Below are 18,385 nucleotides of genomic sequence, written 5' to 3'. Positions count from 1 at the left end.
TTAAAGAGATAGAAGCAAATACAGACCCAGGAAGCTTTTCTAGTCAGGCTAGAAAAGAACCAGGACAATATTTACAAAATGGTCTTGCTGATAAATAATACATTATCATATGATCCTTCCTAACACTTGGATTGATTGAAAGAGAGGTTATTTAGGAACAGGCAGTACCTTAACTGGAGGGAATGTGTTTTTCATGGTATCTCAGACACACTGGCAGGTCTGCTGGACAATGTCTGGGGCCAGGGACCAGCTATGGCGCTAGTCCTACAGTCGGGCTGTGTGCTGGCATCTGCCTGAGAACTCTGAAAGAATAGATTCTTGGCCAAGCACACTTTCAGATAAAATACGTTTGCACGGCATCCTGGCCCTGGCTCAACCGAACTTCTAACACTTTCTTTCATTCAACTTTGGAAAGAAGCTGTGGTGTGAGCATTTACCAGACACCCTCTTTGCTGTGTCTGATCTGCTATTTAAGCCATTTCCATGTAGGAAAATGGGTATGGTGGGATGTTTAACATTTCTTTGGAAATGTGAGAATTGAGGGCGAGAGTCTATAAAGGAATAAGTCCTTAAAGATGAGAAAACACTATAAATCTGAAAGAGAACAAGAGATCAAAGCGAAAGGGAATATTTTGATTTTTTTACTATAGGTTTACTTGTACATAATAAAAATATATGTGTACTCTTTTTCACATAATTCTATCTTCTTTTCAAAAAATAAAACATACTGTTTTTTTTTTCCTTTCAAGCATTATATTTGGTTGATTTTCTTTTCATCCTGTTTTCCTATTTCATAGATGTAGAAATACCTCAGAAGACCTTGGTGGAAGTATAATTGAGCTTTCAGTCTAGTGCTTTAAAAACCCCCATGTCGCAAAGTCTTTAGCCTGACATATTTGGCTGTGATTAATCACTCAACTTGATTCTATTCTTTTTATTCATTTCAAAGAGACTTCTCAAAGATCCATGAAAATACAGTTGCAATTCTTTGCTGAGTGGTAAACGTATTTATTTACATGCACATACATACATAGGCTTGTGCTGGCAGCCTTGCTGACACAGAACCCTGGTACTCAACCACGTATGTGGTCTATCAGTAACATATTGGCATAGGTACTTGCCTGAGGTATAGGGAGTGTGTAAAGACAAGCTAAAGGGAAGGATTTTACTTGTTCTTTAGCTCCAAAAGGCACCACGAATGAACCGGTACAGATACAGAAAAGGCATGAGGTCTGACCCCATGTAGGAGTTCTGCGGAAGTCACTGGGAACTTGTCCAATTTAGGATAATTTATGCTTTTCATACTAGGATGGTGGGATACCCCAGGAGCTGCAAAGTAATCAGCTGTCAAGGGAAATGAGGAAGCAAGATGAGCTTACTTCTGTTTCTCGTAGAATTTTGGGTAGCTAATTTACAAATAAAGGCTGTCATATTAGTAATATTTAGACTGAACAGTGGGCAATTATTTTATAATAATTATCTAGTTATAAAAGTTCTCATAAATCTATTAAATTCATCCTACTAAGCATAACCAAGGGACATACCGTTTGTTGTTTTAATAACTGTGAATTACTAACACCTTCCCTCTGGTATCTTTTCTGGCCTAAAGAAATATTTTAAATATGGAGCTCTGTACTCAGTAGATATATCCACAAACACCTATTAGAAAGTGAAACAGATAGTTTATTCCATTGTAGGAAAGCTATCCAAGACAACAGTACAAATCTCAACTGAGTAAATTCTATAGCCAATCAGTTGAAATGGTGGTTAATTTTTCCTGAAGTCAAAAACTTGTTTCATGGAAGATTGCAAAAACATTATTGTAAAAACCGAGGGATAGGAAGCCCTTCTCCCGAATATATCTAGAAACATTATACACCTGTCCTGCCATCATTTCATCCATTGGCTCCCTCAAGTTTTTGTTCTAACTGACAGAAGAGGGTAAGAGAAACTAAGTTATCACAGTACTCCACCATTTGAAGAGGTAGTAGGCAGAGGTAAAGTCCATTTCATCAAAATAAAAATAACATGGAGGAGCCAAACTGAGTATCAGTTTGGCAGAATAAGTTGGTCTCAAAATTCACCATGATGCTTGGGTAGTAATGTAATTATCAGTCTAAGTCACAGAAAAGCAGGTAGAAAAGGGGAACAGCAGTTTCTCTCCCTCTCTGTCAATATCCGTTTTTTCTTTCTATTTTTCAGTTTCTCTCTCTCTCTCTCTCTTTTTCTATTATTCTTCATTCAATTCTCCTAACTTAGATTTCACCTGCTTAGTCCTGACTTCCTTGGGAGGCTTTGTTTCTGAGGTTTATTATCCGCTTGTGGTCAGAGCCTCATCTTTAACTGTTTCCCATTCTCTGGATCATTCTGTTCTCTCTTTATCCTCTTGGAATCTCCTCTGGTTGAACACAATCCTAAATGAAGAGATTTTAAGCCAGAATGGAACTTGAGCAGGAAGTAAGGGAGAGGTTATGGGGTTGACCTCTCTTATGGGGTTGACCTCTCTTGCTAATTCCTCTTCTCTCCTCTGTTCACTTAATGTATTCTGAGGTTCCAAAGTCAAACCCTGGAATTACACAGAGTATGGTAAGTGACCACGCAGGGAAAATGGAAAGGATAGGAAACCTCACTGAACAATGATAGGAAAAATCATATACCAATGCAGTATTATGGATGATTTAAATTTTATTTAAAATTTTTAAACTAATGTTGATTTCAATTGTTAAGCTTGGTTAAAATGAATTTTATTTTTTTATTTTCCAGTTTCCTCTCAGACCATGCATTTTTAAATAGAAAAAAAATTGCTTACACTGTTAAGTGAAAATGAAGATTCAGCATTACGTATATAATCTAGTTACAAAATATATACAAATTATGACAGAAAAACAAAAATAGAGGGAAATATGCCAACCTGTTTGTTAGGAGTGACTGTTTGAATGATATAGGTCTAAGGCTTATTTTGATTGTTGTTGTTTCGGGTCTTGTGTTGTCCAATTTTGTTCAAATACATGTTTTACTTTTAGAACAGAAAATATAAAGCGTACTTCACTAAAATGATGTCCCTTCTTTTCCTTTTTATTAATGACCCAGGTTTCCAAAAAAAACAAAACAAAACAAAACCCAAAAACTTAATATAAATCACAAAAGGAGCATAAGAGCAACATTCTTTGCTTCTTAGTTACTTTCATTTGAAAAAATACATATTTAATTAAAACACTATATTTAAAATATAATTTACCCCTCTTTCTCTTGTGTAAAACAGCACTATGGAGCACTGTAAAAACAGTATTAGACTAGAATCAGGCAATTGAAACCTCAGTTCCACACGTGCCCTTCACCGTCTAAGTGACCTTAGGTGACACAAGATTCTCCCTCTGCTTCAGCTTTCCTACATGTGAGGCTGAGAAGATTGGGCTAGTTGATACCTTCTGGTACTTTCTGCCTCTAAATACCTACTCTTGCAGTATCTCCTCTCTTTCTAAGGCTTTTTACTTTCCCTCTCTCTCTCTCTCTCTCCTCTCTAAAAGGATATAGTGATAAAGGTCCAAGATTGTAGCCTCAAGGATTTTAGCAGTATGTGAGAAAAATATTTTTAACTAGCAACATTACATATGAGAGTTTTTATGACATTTATGAGTCTGTGATATGACTGCATTTTTGCTTGTGCACATAGCATCATTTTAATTCTTTTTCCATCTCTAAGCCAAAGATTTTAAAGTTCAGCAATACGTTTTTAAAGAAATGTTTTTTTACCCCACCTACAAAATGATTGGCCATGATGGGAAACAGTAGTATTATACATTTACTGCTGCTTCCAGGGGACTTTTGATGGGATTATACAGGAAGTGTGTTTTCAGTTTATAATCCAAACAAATAGTGACTCTTCTAACACGTTGAAAGAATGTCCTGATACATCCTTGATGAAATCCTTTTGGATTTTTGAGGCTTACTCTCTTGATCTTACTTCTTCAGTCAGTTTGGCCACTGATGATACACATCAATGTTTACTCATTAATAGCACAGAAGATACAAACCATGGAGCAGAAGGATGAATGGAATCTCAGAACTAGTTGGTTTGCATATCTGTAAGAGAACCGGGTTCTTGCAGTTGAGATTCAGTCCAAGGAACAGAACAGCAGGACAAATAACGAGAGTGTTATTGATGGTGATAATAATAGTGGTTAACAGTTAGAACGTCCTATGTTCTAGGCATTGTTCTAAAACTTTAATGTTATAATTTATTTAATCCTCAGGACAGCCTTATGAGGGAGGTGTCATTTTTAGCTCTGTTTAACAGAGGAGGAAAAAGAGATGACGAATAACATGTCCAAATCACATGACTAGTAAATAGCAGAATTGTGATTTGAACTCACACAAGTCTGTCTGTAGAGCCTATTCTTGTAACCACCTGACTATTACCTCTCTGCTAGTCAATATTTAGCAATCTGTGCAGAATCTAGACATGAATAAAGAGCAAATTAGATATTCTGGATTATATATGTTCCTCACTTAATTTTTTTTTCTTTAACTTGAGATATAGTTGACATATAACATTATATTAGTTTCAGGTATACAACATAATGATTCAATATTTGTATAGATTGCAAAATAACCACCACAATAAGTCCAGTTAACATCCATCACCATACTTAGCTACAATTTCTTCTTCTTGTGATGAGAACTTTTAAGACCTACTCTCTTAGCTGCTTTCAAGTATATAATACAGTACTGTTAACTGTATTCACCATGCCTTACATTATGTCCCATTATTTATTTGTTTTGTAAATGAAAATCTGAACTTTTTGATCCCCTTCACCCATTTCGTCTATCCCCTTCTCTCCCTGCCTCTGGTAACCATCAATCAGTTCTCTGTATGTATGAAAACTTTTTTTTTTTTATCCCACATATGAGTGAGATCATATATTATTTGTCTTTGATTTATTTCAATTACGTAGTGTCTTCAAGGTCCATCCAGGTTGTCTCACATGGCAAGATTTCACTCTTTTTATGACTGAATAATATTCCATTATGTGTGTGTATATATATATATATATATATATGAATATATGTAATGAAATATTATATAATGAAATATATATAATGAAATATTATATATAATATTTCATTATGTATATTCACATATATTTATATACACACATATTCTTTATTCATTCATCCATCTATGAGCATTTAGGCTGCTTCCATGTCTTGGCTTTCGTAAATAATGCTGCAATGACTGTGGGGTGCCTATATCTTTCCCACTCAGTGTTTTTGTTTCCTTTGGATACATGCCCAGTTGTAGAATTGCTGGATCATATGGGAGTTCTCTTTTAATTTTTTTTTGAGGAACCTGGATACTGTTTTCCTTAGTGACTATGAAAATTTACATTCCCACCAACAGTGCACAAGGGTTCCCTTTTCTCCACAACTTGTTATTTCTTATCTTTTTGAAAAATAGTCATTCTAATGGCTGTGAGGTGTTATCTCACTGTGGTTTTGATATACATTTCCCTGATGATTAATGAAGTTGAGCACCTTTTCACGTACATGTTGGTCATCTGCACATATTCTATGAAAAAAATGCTTATTCAGATCATCTGCCTATTTTTAATTACATTGTTTCCTTTTTGCTATTGAATTGTGTGAGTTCTTTATGTTTTGGATATTAGCCCCTTATCAGATTTATGGTTTGCAAATATTTTCTTCCATTCCCTAGGTTGCCTTTTTGTTTTGTTGATGGTTTCCTTTGTTGTGAAGATTTTTTATTTGATGTAGTCCCACTTATTTATTTTTGCTTTCTTGCTTTTGCTTTTAGTGTCATATCTAAAAAATTATCACCAAGACCTTTGTCAAGGAGCTTACTGCCTATGTTTTCTTCTGGGAGTTTTACAGTTTCAGGTCTTATGTTCATTTTTAATCCATTTTGAGTTAATTTTTTGTGTGATATAAGTTAGTAATCCCTTTTCATTCTCTTGTATGTAGCTGTCCAGTTTTCCCAGCACCATTTATTGAAAAAGATGTCCTTCCCCATTGTATATTCTTGGCTCCTTTGTCATAAATGAGTTGACCATATATGCGTGGGTTTATTCCTGGACTCTCTATTCTGTTCCATTGAACTATGTGTCTGTTTTTGAGCCAATACCAAACTCTTTTGATTACTATAACTTTGTAATATAGTTTGAAATTAGGAAGTGTGATACCTCTAGCTTTGTTCTTCTTTTCAGGACTATTTTGGCTATTTAGGGTCTTTGGTGGTTCCATACAAACTTCAGGTGTTCCTCACTTTCTATTCCTTGTACTTAAGTCCTCAGCCTGCTCTCTCCATGCTATCCTGTCACATAGTGTCGTTTTCTTCCTAACCAAATATTTGCCAGGGTCTATGCATGGAGATTTAGAAAGAAATCTAAGTTTAGGCTGGCGTAAGGGCTCCAAAGTTTGGAGATGAGCAATGAAGACACAAGATATAAAGTAACACTCACCTATGAGTAGGGAAACCCATGGTCAATTTCCAGTTCAGCCGTAGATACCTGGGCCCCAAAGAGAAGACTGATTCATTGGGTCAGGTATGGAGACTTGTAACTGTGTATGTAATTTCCCCTCCAAAGTAATTCTGGCACTCGTCTCAATTTTGAGAATATCCAACCTAGAACATAGAGAAATTGAAATATCCTGGGGTAAAATGGAAAGTGAATCATTACTCCATATTTATGTTCATCTCTCCATAAAGTACTCCATAGGAGTACTTTAACAGTGTAATCCTGCAGGGCAAAAGGAAATAATAAGGATCTGCAGCAGATTTACCCTCCAACCCCTATACTGAATAGTTCCCCACTATCACATGATTGATGTCTCCCCAACACCCTCCCCTCCCTGCTGTTGTAGAGGGGAGCCTGCAGGGGAAGGAGCGAACCTTGTCTAGGGAATCAAGGAAGATTTTTCAGATAAGGTGATTTTTGATAGAAGGCATTTACAGCTTGGGTCTTTATTTGGACCCAAATATTGGAGCATTTTGAAGCCTGATCGTGGAGAGGTTTATTTTGGAAGAAATTAAGACCACTCAGTGAATGGCTCATTTGACTCTATCTAACCAGGATTCCATTCCATGGACAGTGTTAGAAATTGCCTCCTTTCCTCACGTTGCCCCACCCTAACCTGGCCTCCTTAATTCTCCTCCTGCCTATCTAGATCCACTCCTCAAATGAAAGCATTTAACTAGAAATTTTATAGACACATTGGTGTATTTTCATTTTTCTTGACTAGCTGTTTACTTGTGCCCATTTTGGGTTGCATTTACGTTTTTTAGTTGTTAATTTTTATTATCAAATATTTGAAACATATAGACAATTCAGAAAATAAGATGATATCCATATTCCTATCTTCTGTCTTTAGCAAATGTAAATATTTTACCCTGTTTGGTCCAGATTATTCTCATTTATGAAGAAATAAAATGTCATAGAGACTGTCAGTGTCTTGCCCCATCTTGCCACTGGCATCTTAATGTTTGTTAAGGAAAATACTTCGGTAATATTGATGTTTACCCTGCCAAAAATGGCATTATATAAGTACTCTGAAGGACCTTAGGGATCATATACTCCAACTTCCTTTGATAATAGAGTCCTGAAGAGTCTAGTAAGTAGGCAGGGTTCCAGGAATATGGCAGAGTTGGTCACCTAAGTGTGTTGTTTTTCTACTACTGATAGGTTTGTGTGCTATATCAGGAATGTCTACAGGAGTGTTGGGAAGAGATTCACATTCCCATTTTGATCTCTAGGGTTTGTCATATCATCTGATCCTGTCTATCCATCTTTATTCCCACTGCAGCTGGCCTCATTCAAGCCCTTGCTAACTCTGGGTGATAGCAGTAACTACCTTGCAGGCCTCCCAACCTTCCAATTTACGTAGCTCTTATTGCACATTTCACACATCTGGGTGTCATCAAGTCTTTTTTGAGCTCCCTGGTGTACCCATCTCCGTGTGTGTTTTGGTAAGGGGACAAAAAAGAGGAAGTGATCTCAAACATTTATTGAAGGCTTACTATCTGCCAAGAATTGTTCTATGAACTTTATATGTGTTAATTCATTAAATTATCATTGTATCTCTATGACAGTTATCCCTATTTTAAGGGTAAAGAAGCTTAGGCATTAAACGAGTAAATGACTTGCTCGATTTTTCTCAGTTAGTATGTGGTGGACCTAAGGTTTTAACATGTGCCATTTGGCTCCAAAGCTTCCTGATTCATCACCATGCCACCCTGCCTTTCATGCAGCTCTTGCTAACAAGGGAAGATCAAGCCTATTTGGGGGCTTCATATTCTTGTTAGTCTTTAACACATAACGTGCTTGGTCAGATTCTTCAAAAATTACTCTTTTGCCTCTTTTGAATGAGTTGTTGAGCAATTATTTTGAAGTTGAAGTATCTGAAACACCAACATATTCCTCCATAGGGACAATGCCATTAAAAGTAGTCATATTTAAAGGGAAATCCATAGTCTATTTAAGCCCAAATAGTCTTTAATAGAGTGTAGCTAAATACACTCATTTGCAATAAGAGAAAAAGAGCAATACTGTCATAATACTGATAAAAGAGAGGGTGAAATATTATTATAATTTACTCTTAGGTGACTGTGCTTAAGGGTAAAAGAGGGTGAGGAAGTAGAAACTGTAGAAGATTTTAGATTTGTGAGTGCTTTAAAAAGTCTTTGGAGAAAAGTGTTTTGTTATGTTTACTTTCATTTAAAATGTAAAGGCTTCCCTTTTATTTGATATAGTTGTCTAGTAGTAATGGTTTTTATACTTCTCCAAAACAGCAAGAACTTTGTTGTAGTTACCATGTGCATCTATAACCAAGAGAAGATAAGAGATTTTGCAGAAGTAATTAGGCAAGCGTTAGAGAAAAGGAGAGAGAAAGAACTTATAGTGAATATATATGCTTGTTTTGTAAATAGAGATCATTTGAGCTATAATTACATTAAAAAATAGCAGTAGAATAGATGGTGCATGTACATGCCTTTGAAGTGGAGAAATGACTGTGAGGAAAAGAGTTTGAATCAGAGATTTCCTTCTGCTGGTTAATATGTAGTAGCACCATTAATTCAAACTAACATGGTGGATGGAAGAGCCAGGAAACTGTGCGAGCAGTTAAAAGCTGATGTTCCCGATGGACATTTGTAATTTAACATGTACTTTGTATTTCTCTGATGTAAAGTATATTCTTTCAGGTTTAAAATGGATTAGGCATGCTTTTGAGGAAATTACATTAAAATTCTTTTATAGAACACAGAAGTGAATGCTCTGTGTAATTGTTGTTTTTTCACTGGGAGTGTTTTCCCTTCTCTTTTTTAATTTTTCATGGCATTGCCAATGTACCTCTGCAGGGCCTCTTCTTTTAAATCTATAGTTATTCTTGAGATCTCATGATGAGGGATGTAAGGAGCATTGCAAGAGTGATTTCAAATAATCTGCTGTGTATTGTGGCTGGGACAAGGTTGCCCAGTTATTTAGGCTCAGTGCTATTCCTGTTCCACTTTCCTATATTTTACTTCTTTGTTTCATGACACAGTTAGTCACTGGAGTGGACATACATTTTTTAACTACCATAGCAGAAAGCTTGTTTCTTATTATCCATGGAGCTGCAGTTTACGCTCAGCCTTGCTTGAAGTGAAGAGGAAGTCCTGGATTTGACATTGCTAAGGGATTAGAAACATTGCTGCTTTCAAAATATGTCACCAGGTTGTTAATTAAACGCTAAGACAAGTAGCTGGAATTGAATCAGTTCAAGAGAACCCTTCCCCCAACAGTGCTCCCATTTTGACCCATATAAAATACACATGATTTAACTCTTATTGAAAACTTCTAAGGGCTCCAATGTTAATAATTTCTCTCTTTTTTTTTTTTTTTTCAATTTGTGCAAGGAAGAACAAAGGACCTGAAAAAGACTGGTTTATTTTCATTTTCATTGCCTAGCTAATGATATTGGCATAATTGATTTAAAATACCTGCTGATTTGAAGTGTTGATGGTGTAAAGGTTTATAAGTCCTGCTTATGTGATTCCTTCGAATCACACAATACTTTGTTCTTAGCAGATGTTAGAAGAAGCTCCAAAATGGACATTTGTTTCCTAGAGGGTATAAAATCTGACTTGTCTAAAATTCTTGGAAAAGTAATAAATACCATGGCATCCTATTTATTTTTCACTTTCTACTTGGAACTGCAGCTCTGAAACGTTTCGTTGAAATTGTTCAATTGCATCACTCAACTCAAATCAGTGGATGCAAAGCTTTTTCTCCTAATTTCTGAATTTATAGGTCCCAAGTGAACTGAAACTGGTGATTTCTTTCTGCTGAGTAGCAATTTGGAGAGGATACTTTTGAAATTTTGTCTAAGTAAAATTTCAGAGAAGCTCCTTTGGATCTTTTTTACTGGGAAATAGTAAGCAGAGTGGAAAAACATGGCTAGCTTTACAATCCCTTTACTGGATACATATTAAACACCCTAATTCCACACTGATGTTTCAGAAACTTTTTACGTAAGAACCTTGATAAACACTATATGCGCATACATTGTCTACCCCCCTTTTTGGTTTGAGATAGGATTGAACATGACCACGTTTTAAATGCTCATTAATAAAATATATTTTACTAGTAAAAGTAAAATTAATAAAGAACATTTTTCTAGTTTCTTTGTTACTTGCAGCCACCCTAGTGGATATAGATGTAGAAATGCAATTTTTAGTCACATAAAAAAAAGTTCATTTTTTTGGAATCTCTTTAACAATTATTATTTAATCATACCTTACTAATTTCTACTAAATATTCTATTGTTACTCACTGGAGAAGCCACTTAAAGAATAACCTGTGCTATATAGGAAACCTTTATTATAGAGTTAAACTGGGTCTAATAGATTGGGTGTATGTCTTGCTTGTGTAGGGTATATACCGTGGCATGTAAAATATGACATATTTTGATGAGTAGCTCATTGGGGGCACATCTGGTTAGTAACATCACATTAATTTTTCCAGGAAAAAAAAAAAAGAAATAATACATAAGTCTAATGTCAATTAGCAGAGATGGAAGGATGCAGAGGAAAGGGCTGTAGACTCAGATTCAGAACGGTTACTTAACCATGTGGCGTAGAAATACCAGAATGATCCAACATCTCTGAACTTGTTGTTCCCACTATAAAACGCAGACAATGACCATTTGCTATGAAAGTTAAATGAGTTACTCTACAAAAGCATTTGGCAGACAGTAAGATCCTGTACAACTGCAGCATGCCTAGAACTTCATGACTTTTCAACTTTGATCAAACTGATACTGATTTCTTTAGGAAATTTCACTTGTTAAAAAATGTGACTTTTAAATGAATAATTATAGGTTTGTAGAATTGAGGCCTGAAATGTGGGTCCATATTTGTAAGGATAACACATAGTAGCCAAGTTGACCTGTACCCCATCACTCTAGATAGAAATGTTGAGGACAATTAGACCCAGAGAGGTGAGGCCAAAGTGTGACTGTATCATTCATTAGCTATGTGATGTGGGATTAATTCATGTACTTTCCTGAGGTTTTTTTTTTTTTTTTTCTTCTGAATGGTCAACCACAGTTGACCTGGGTAACTGAAATCATAGAAAGTGAAACCTGGGATGAGGAGGGACTACTGTAAATAGCTTTGGCAAACTCGCAGGTGCTATCTAAATACAAGAATCATTATTAGTGTCAAGAGAGTTCCAGGATTTCATATGATTGCTCATTAAAGTGCCTAGAGAGCTGGAATGTGAAATCCACATTTCTCAATCCTAATCCTTGGCCAGTCATCTGAGATATCAGCCCACTGGGAATACATCTGGCTTAGGCCACATTGCTTAACTAATTTCCATGGGAGGTGTTGGCTCATTAAGCAAGATGTTTCTATGAATCAGATAAGAGCTGGCCTAGTTGACTTCCATGGTCCCAATTCCGAGAATTTAGAATTCCAAAATTAAAATAGGAGAAGCTCTTCTGTGATATAAATGAGCTTGAAAATAAAAACGTCAAGATTATTTAGTATTAGCATTTTAGAGTAGAGTATTTGCAAGGAAAATCAAACACAGTCACCAGCAGTGTTGAGAGCAGGCTCCAATTTTCCACAGGAAATGGGGAACTCTTTTTCATTGTAGCCATAGGAATTGGAATTGTTTATTTCCACATCCATATGTTTTGTGTCTGGCAATGTCCCAGGATCCTGAAGCCCAGCAGGTCATCCTGACCCCACCCCAGTATACCCTCAAAGTTCACTCTCATCCTTCTCTTTACCATATCTACAGCCTCCAAACCATTTTCCTCCTCTTACTCAGTTTTCTTCCTCATATTCTCCCTGTCCCCATCTTCCAATACTCCCCCTTCTTCCTCATTTGCTGAGTTTTAATTATGTACATCCAAAAGCATTAGGAACTAAGGTCAGTAACTCCAATTCTTCCATCTCTTTAGTCAACACCAAACCAGTATTAACCTGAGCAAGTGCGGGCAGAGGGGGACGGAAGGGATGTGTCTGATATCAGAGATCAACCAATTTGGATGGAATAAACAACTTTCTCTATCAAACAAGGGCAGGCAGAATGCTCTTGGCCTCTTTGGAAGAGCTCTTTCCCATCATGCCTTGTGTTTTCTCCCAGAGCAATTCTGACTTTTCTTGCCCACCCTTTCCCCTGGACGTCCTTCAGCCCGCTTGCCTCCCATGTCTTGGAGGCATTAGTGCTGGCTACACAGCGCTCCTTGTGCTTTTTTAAATTCTTTACACTTCTGCTGCCAGTTTTGGAATGATTCATGACATCTGCATCCAAAAGATTAGTTCTCGAAAAACATCTCCCTGGTTTCCTGGTCTCATTTGGCTGAGGTGTTCACTATCTTAAGCCAAAGAATGGGACAGGAGAGAAGTTGAGATTCTTGCAGAATCTTGCCCTGGTTCACTCATGGTTTGCCACATTTGCTGAGGTTTCCAAACCTGATGTGGAAGTCCTGGTCTGAAATATAAATGTTCCCTCTTGGTTATTCTATGCATTTCACATTCAAATTCAAGTAAATGTGTGCTATTACGTATTTTACAATGCTCTTGCTTACAGCTGAAAATTGCATTAATGCTGTTTGAGTAATTGTAATTCTTCCTTTGGCCTCGTCACATGATTTTGCATCATTGATTTCCTTCACTTTCCTTGGATAATGTCATATTAGCTGTTGGTGTACTTAGAAAAAATTTTTTTTCTCAGATTAAAGTCTGTCTTTCCTCCCCCTCTGCTATGCCATTCCTAATTATGTACCCTCCCCCTTTACCAAGACCACCCAGAGTAATTTCTCCCTCTGGAGTGTTTACAACCTTCAAAATCTTGCACATCATAAATGAAAAATGGTGGGGTACTTAAACTTTGCAAATACAAATAATTAATGCAGAGTCAATACAGTGTATGACAATGATGAATAAAATTGTGTTTTTGGCATTATTGTTCTGATAAATTTAAGTATTCTTGAGCCACTAGTAGTGCAGCCTGAACTATCAGAAATCCCCTAAATGTTTTGATACCGCCACATGTTGTATTCTGTCACATTCTCTGTAGGACTTTGCATGACAGTAACAATGCATGGAATTTTTTATTCAAATGCATGGATTTTTTTTTTCTCTGCTCTCTTTTTAACAGATGGAAATGGTGCGTTTACTGATAATATTTACATTAAATAGTAGGATTTGAAATTTTTCATTTAAGCAAAGATCTTGGCAGATATGTTTTATAGAACATCATAATTTGTTCAGATGTAATAAGAGGGGTGTATAATTTTACTTCAAGGAAGAAAATTAACAAAAGCAAGTCAGCAGAATTAGTGAACTATGTAACGGAGAGAAAAATAAAACCCCTGTACATAAAATGTGAATATATTTGTTTGTGTACCTTGATATGGCATTACCATTAGTTCTGCCAATAAATATTCCAAATTTACTAGGTTTTGCAAACATTTCTTAGCACGAGGGCTTCATGTAGAAAATAATAGCAAAGTAATAATGCTTTTTATAATACTTACTGTATGCTAGGCACTGTGTTAAAGACCTACACATGTTATCTCATTTTATTCTCTGGACAAATCAGTGCAGTAAATATTATTATAATCATCATTCTTGTTTTACATATTTGGGGCTCTGGTTATAAAGATTAGGTAACTTGCTTAAGAAACCCAGCAACTGAAGGCAGAATTTGAGTACATTTCTCTCAGGCTAGAGACCCTGCCCTCAAGGATGTTGCTAACCTGTGGAAAACTCACCTTTGAGGAAAATGAGAGCCTCTCACAGTGGAAGACGTTAGCCTGTGGGAGGTGGAATTCTTTTCCTCTTTCCTTTTATTTTTTTGCTTTTTATTTTTTTATTAAATTTATTGGGGTGACATTGATCAATAAAATATATAGGTTTCAAGTATACAATTCTATAATACATCATCTATATATTAAATTGTGTGTTCACACCCAGAGTCAGTTCTTCTTCTATCACCATGTATTTGACACCCTTTACCCTCTGGTAACCACTGAATTGTTATCTGTATCTATGAGTTTTTGCTTGTTTGTCTTGTTCATTTGTTGCTTTCAGTTTTATATCCCACATATGAGTGAAATCATATGGTGTTTGACTTTTTCTGTCTGACTTATTTTGCATGATATCTCAAGATCCAACCATGTTGTCACAAATGGCAGTATTTCATTTTATATAGTATTTCATTAGGTATATCGGGGGTGCCAAAAAATATATATACACATTTTAAGTGATGTTAACACTTTGATCAAACAGTAGTTTCCCATAATCAGAAGTTCCTGGATGCTGATGGTAACCACTTTGAGCACCTCTTGTAATTGCAAAAGTAAAAAATGACTTGTATTTACCTTTCGTTATTGGTATATATTGAGTATTACAATTTAGTACAGTTTTTTCCTTTCTTAAAATGTGTATACATTATTTTGGCACCCTCTCTATCTTCTTTATCCAATCACTTATTGAAGGACACTTTGATTGTTTCCATGACTTGGCTACTGTTAATAATGCTGCAATGAACTAGGGGTACAAATATCTTTATGGATAAACGCTTTCAGATTTTGGGGGTAAATACCCAGAAGAGGGATTTCTGGGTCATATGGTAGTTCTATTCTTAGTTTTATGAGGAACCTCTATACTGTTTTCCATAGCGGCTGCACCAATTTACAATTCCACCGCAGTGTATGAGGGTTCCTTTTTCTCCACAACCTCTCCAATACTTGTTATTATTAGGTTGGTGCAAAAGTAATTGGTGCAAAATAATTGCGGTTTAAAAGATTAAAAATAATTGCAAAACTGCAATTACTTTTGCATCAACCTAATACTTGTCTTGTTGATAATAGCCATTCTAACAGGTGTGAGGTACTATTGCATTGTGGTTTTGATTTGTATTCCTCTAATAACTGGTGAAGTTGAGCATCTTCATATGTTTGTTGTCCATGTGTATGTCTTTATGCAAAAATGCAACCAAATGAAGGGAAGAAGATATTTACAAACAATACCCCTGATAAGAGGCTAATATCCAAAATATATAAAGAACTTATACAACTCAACAGCAAAAAAAAAAAAGTCCAATTACAAAAATGGGCAGAGGACCTGAATAGACACTTCTCCCGTGTTTCCTTTCTTGTCAAAACTATTATCCTGATTCTTTTTAAGGAGGGATGAAATGTCCTTTATAACCTGTCTTAAATATATTGCTTTTTCTTGAACAAACTGGAATTTACTATCCCAACCCACCTTGTATTATGGTCTTGAATGGTTAAACTGTTTTTACTTTATATCCAAGTGAAACCCAACCAAATTTCCCCTCTGGCTGAGAGTGAAAGTAAAAGATAGGCAGAAGACTCTGGTTGGGATAACAGTATGAGATAGATGAGAGTAACAAAAGTGATGATATAAATGTAGAGTGGTGAAACAATAGTGCTGTTTCAACAGTCTATTGATTTCAACACTTGGGGCATAAGGAAAGCCAAGATTTTGGTGGAGCACTCTACTTACATTGTTAATAGAGTAACTGCAGTCTGTAATACAATAATTTTAAAAAGCCAGATTTCTGTTCTATGAAAGTTTGAAGACTATATTTGATTCTCATATGGAATTTTACAAGACTATTACAATAAACAGTGGAGGCGAGTAGTAGGATCGTTGAGTGGGTAAGAAACAGAGTTATCGAGGCCAGATTCACTAACGATTTCAGATTGATCCAGTTTAGGATAACAGTTATCTGTTTGACTGATTATAGCAAAAAGATTCACACTAAGAGAGTTTCTCTGGTTAATTGCCTAACGCTATTTTATTCTAGCCTCCATAAATACAGTCTGAGGTTACTTACGCAATGGCAAAGAGAAGTGTTTTCACTTGCAAAAATTCTGGTAATTTACATATTTTCTGAACAGTACCAGTAAACGATTTGCAAAACCAAAGGAGAATAAACTGATGCTTTGTTACATTGCCTACCATATGCAAAAAACATTGTATTACTTTGTCTTTTTTAAAATGTACCATACAATCCTTTTCTAATGTAGAAATAGTTGAAACCTATTTTTTTTTTCTTTGAAAAACATTCCTAGAATAGAGGGCATTAACACACAAAAAAATTATGACCTTAAAGTGTTGGAGAAAATTTCTTGCTAGTAAAATGACATGCCAAAACTTTCGGGTCCTTAAAATTACCTGCATCTTGATTAGATGATCCTTGGAAGGTGGAAAGAAGTTCAGTTGGAGTCTCTGTATTATGAATCTATCCTACACATGCTATAAGATTAAAAGTTTGTTGTATTGATTCCTTCTGAAAATTTCATTAATAAACTTAGAAATTTAGGTTTAAGGTTTTGAAGTGAAAGGACCTGGTTTAAATTGTAGTTTTGTCACGAACGAGTCATGTGTCTTTAAGAGAATTGCTTAATTTATTATCTGTTCACTTATCTGTTCTCAGTTTTTTTCATTAAGAGCAGAATTTCCCTTGTAGTATGGTTGTGGAGGTTAACAAGTTAATGTATGCAAAATACTTAACAAATTGCTTATATGTAGGAATCGGTGTTTTTCTTTCTTTCTTTTTTTTAAGATAGCACATGTTTTATCAGCAGCAGCAGCATTCATATATTCTGTTGGAGGTATAAATTTTGACCTAAGATATGTTATACTTTCAGATATGTACAGAGAATTAGACCCCTTTTTGTGGTCTTTAGTTTTAATCTCAAGGTGTATGAAGGAAGGCAACCCCAAACTGATGCAACCTGAACATCATGGTATATGTATGTCTCATTCAAATGGTTCTCACTTTTGGACTGGATTCTAGAGTGAACCAATTTCCAAAGAAGAGAAGTGCTGGGTGTAGAGAAAAGAGAAAAGGCTCCTGTGAGCATGGCCAGCCTCCCAGGAATCGCTCAGGCTGGCTCCCATGTGCTTTGCTTTGCTGTGGTAATTCTTCTCAATACCCCTCTCTGCTTCAGCTCCAAACTTTAACTGGGGTTTTTATTTCACCCTCGGAGGCCTAATACCTGACTCACTCTCAGGACTTCTCTGGGACCAAATACCCTTCGTTTTACAAATCTGCAACTGGATTAAGTGGTCTTCTACGCCTATACCACTGCAACCCTGAGGTACCTGCCTTGGCAGAACAAGGGAGATCAGAGTTATGGCCAGAAGCAGCCAAAACATTCACAGAGGCTCTGGAACCATCTCTTCCTAAAGGTCACATTGCTTAATAATAATCTGGAAAAGGAATCTATCAGAGTAGGAACCTTAAAATAACTCAACCCCCATGTGCTATTTTTAGGTACTTAATATAAATGCTCTGTTTCAGGGCCGTCTTTTGTTCAGAGTTGGGAAAACCCTGCCATGTGGGTGGTCTTGGGGGTTTCACTTGAGGATGAGAAACTTGTCCATTCATATTTCTATCAACCAGAAATTTCCTTTCTTTCTTACTCTCACTTGATTAGAACGGTACTCTGCATTTTTCTCTGATATTTCAATGAGTAGCCTTTACAAACTTTTTTTTTTAACCTGTCTGCCAAAATGGCCATGAATATCATTGTCTGATGGCTCACGTGGAGCTATAATCTAACACAAATGATTCAAATTCATATTTGGTCCACAGGGTACCTGTGATATTTTACACTGTGCATTTCAAATACATGGGGCTTATTTTCATATTGCACAGGTATAATCAAGTGAAACAAATTTCAGTGGTGCAGGGAAGGTAACAGAATAGTTGTCTAAATTCAGTCTCTCTCCTCTATTTCCATCCTTCTGGGTGGTTTCACCATGAGCATAACGAGCCAAACAGTTGCTTGATTAACTGGCAGGAGAGTTCCTAGCCCTCATGACTAGTAGCTTTAT

Source organism: Rhinolophus sinicus, linkage group LG03, assembly GCF_036562045.2.
Source record: "Rhinolophus sinicus isolate RSC01 linkage group LG03, ASM3656204v1, whole genome shotgun sequence".
In the NCBI taxonomy this organism is placed as follows: Eukaryota; Metazoa; Chordata; class Mammalia; order Chiroptera; family Rhinolophidae; genus Rhinolophus; species Rhinolophus sinicus.
This window is presented reverse-complemented; position numbering follows the sequence as displayed.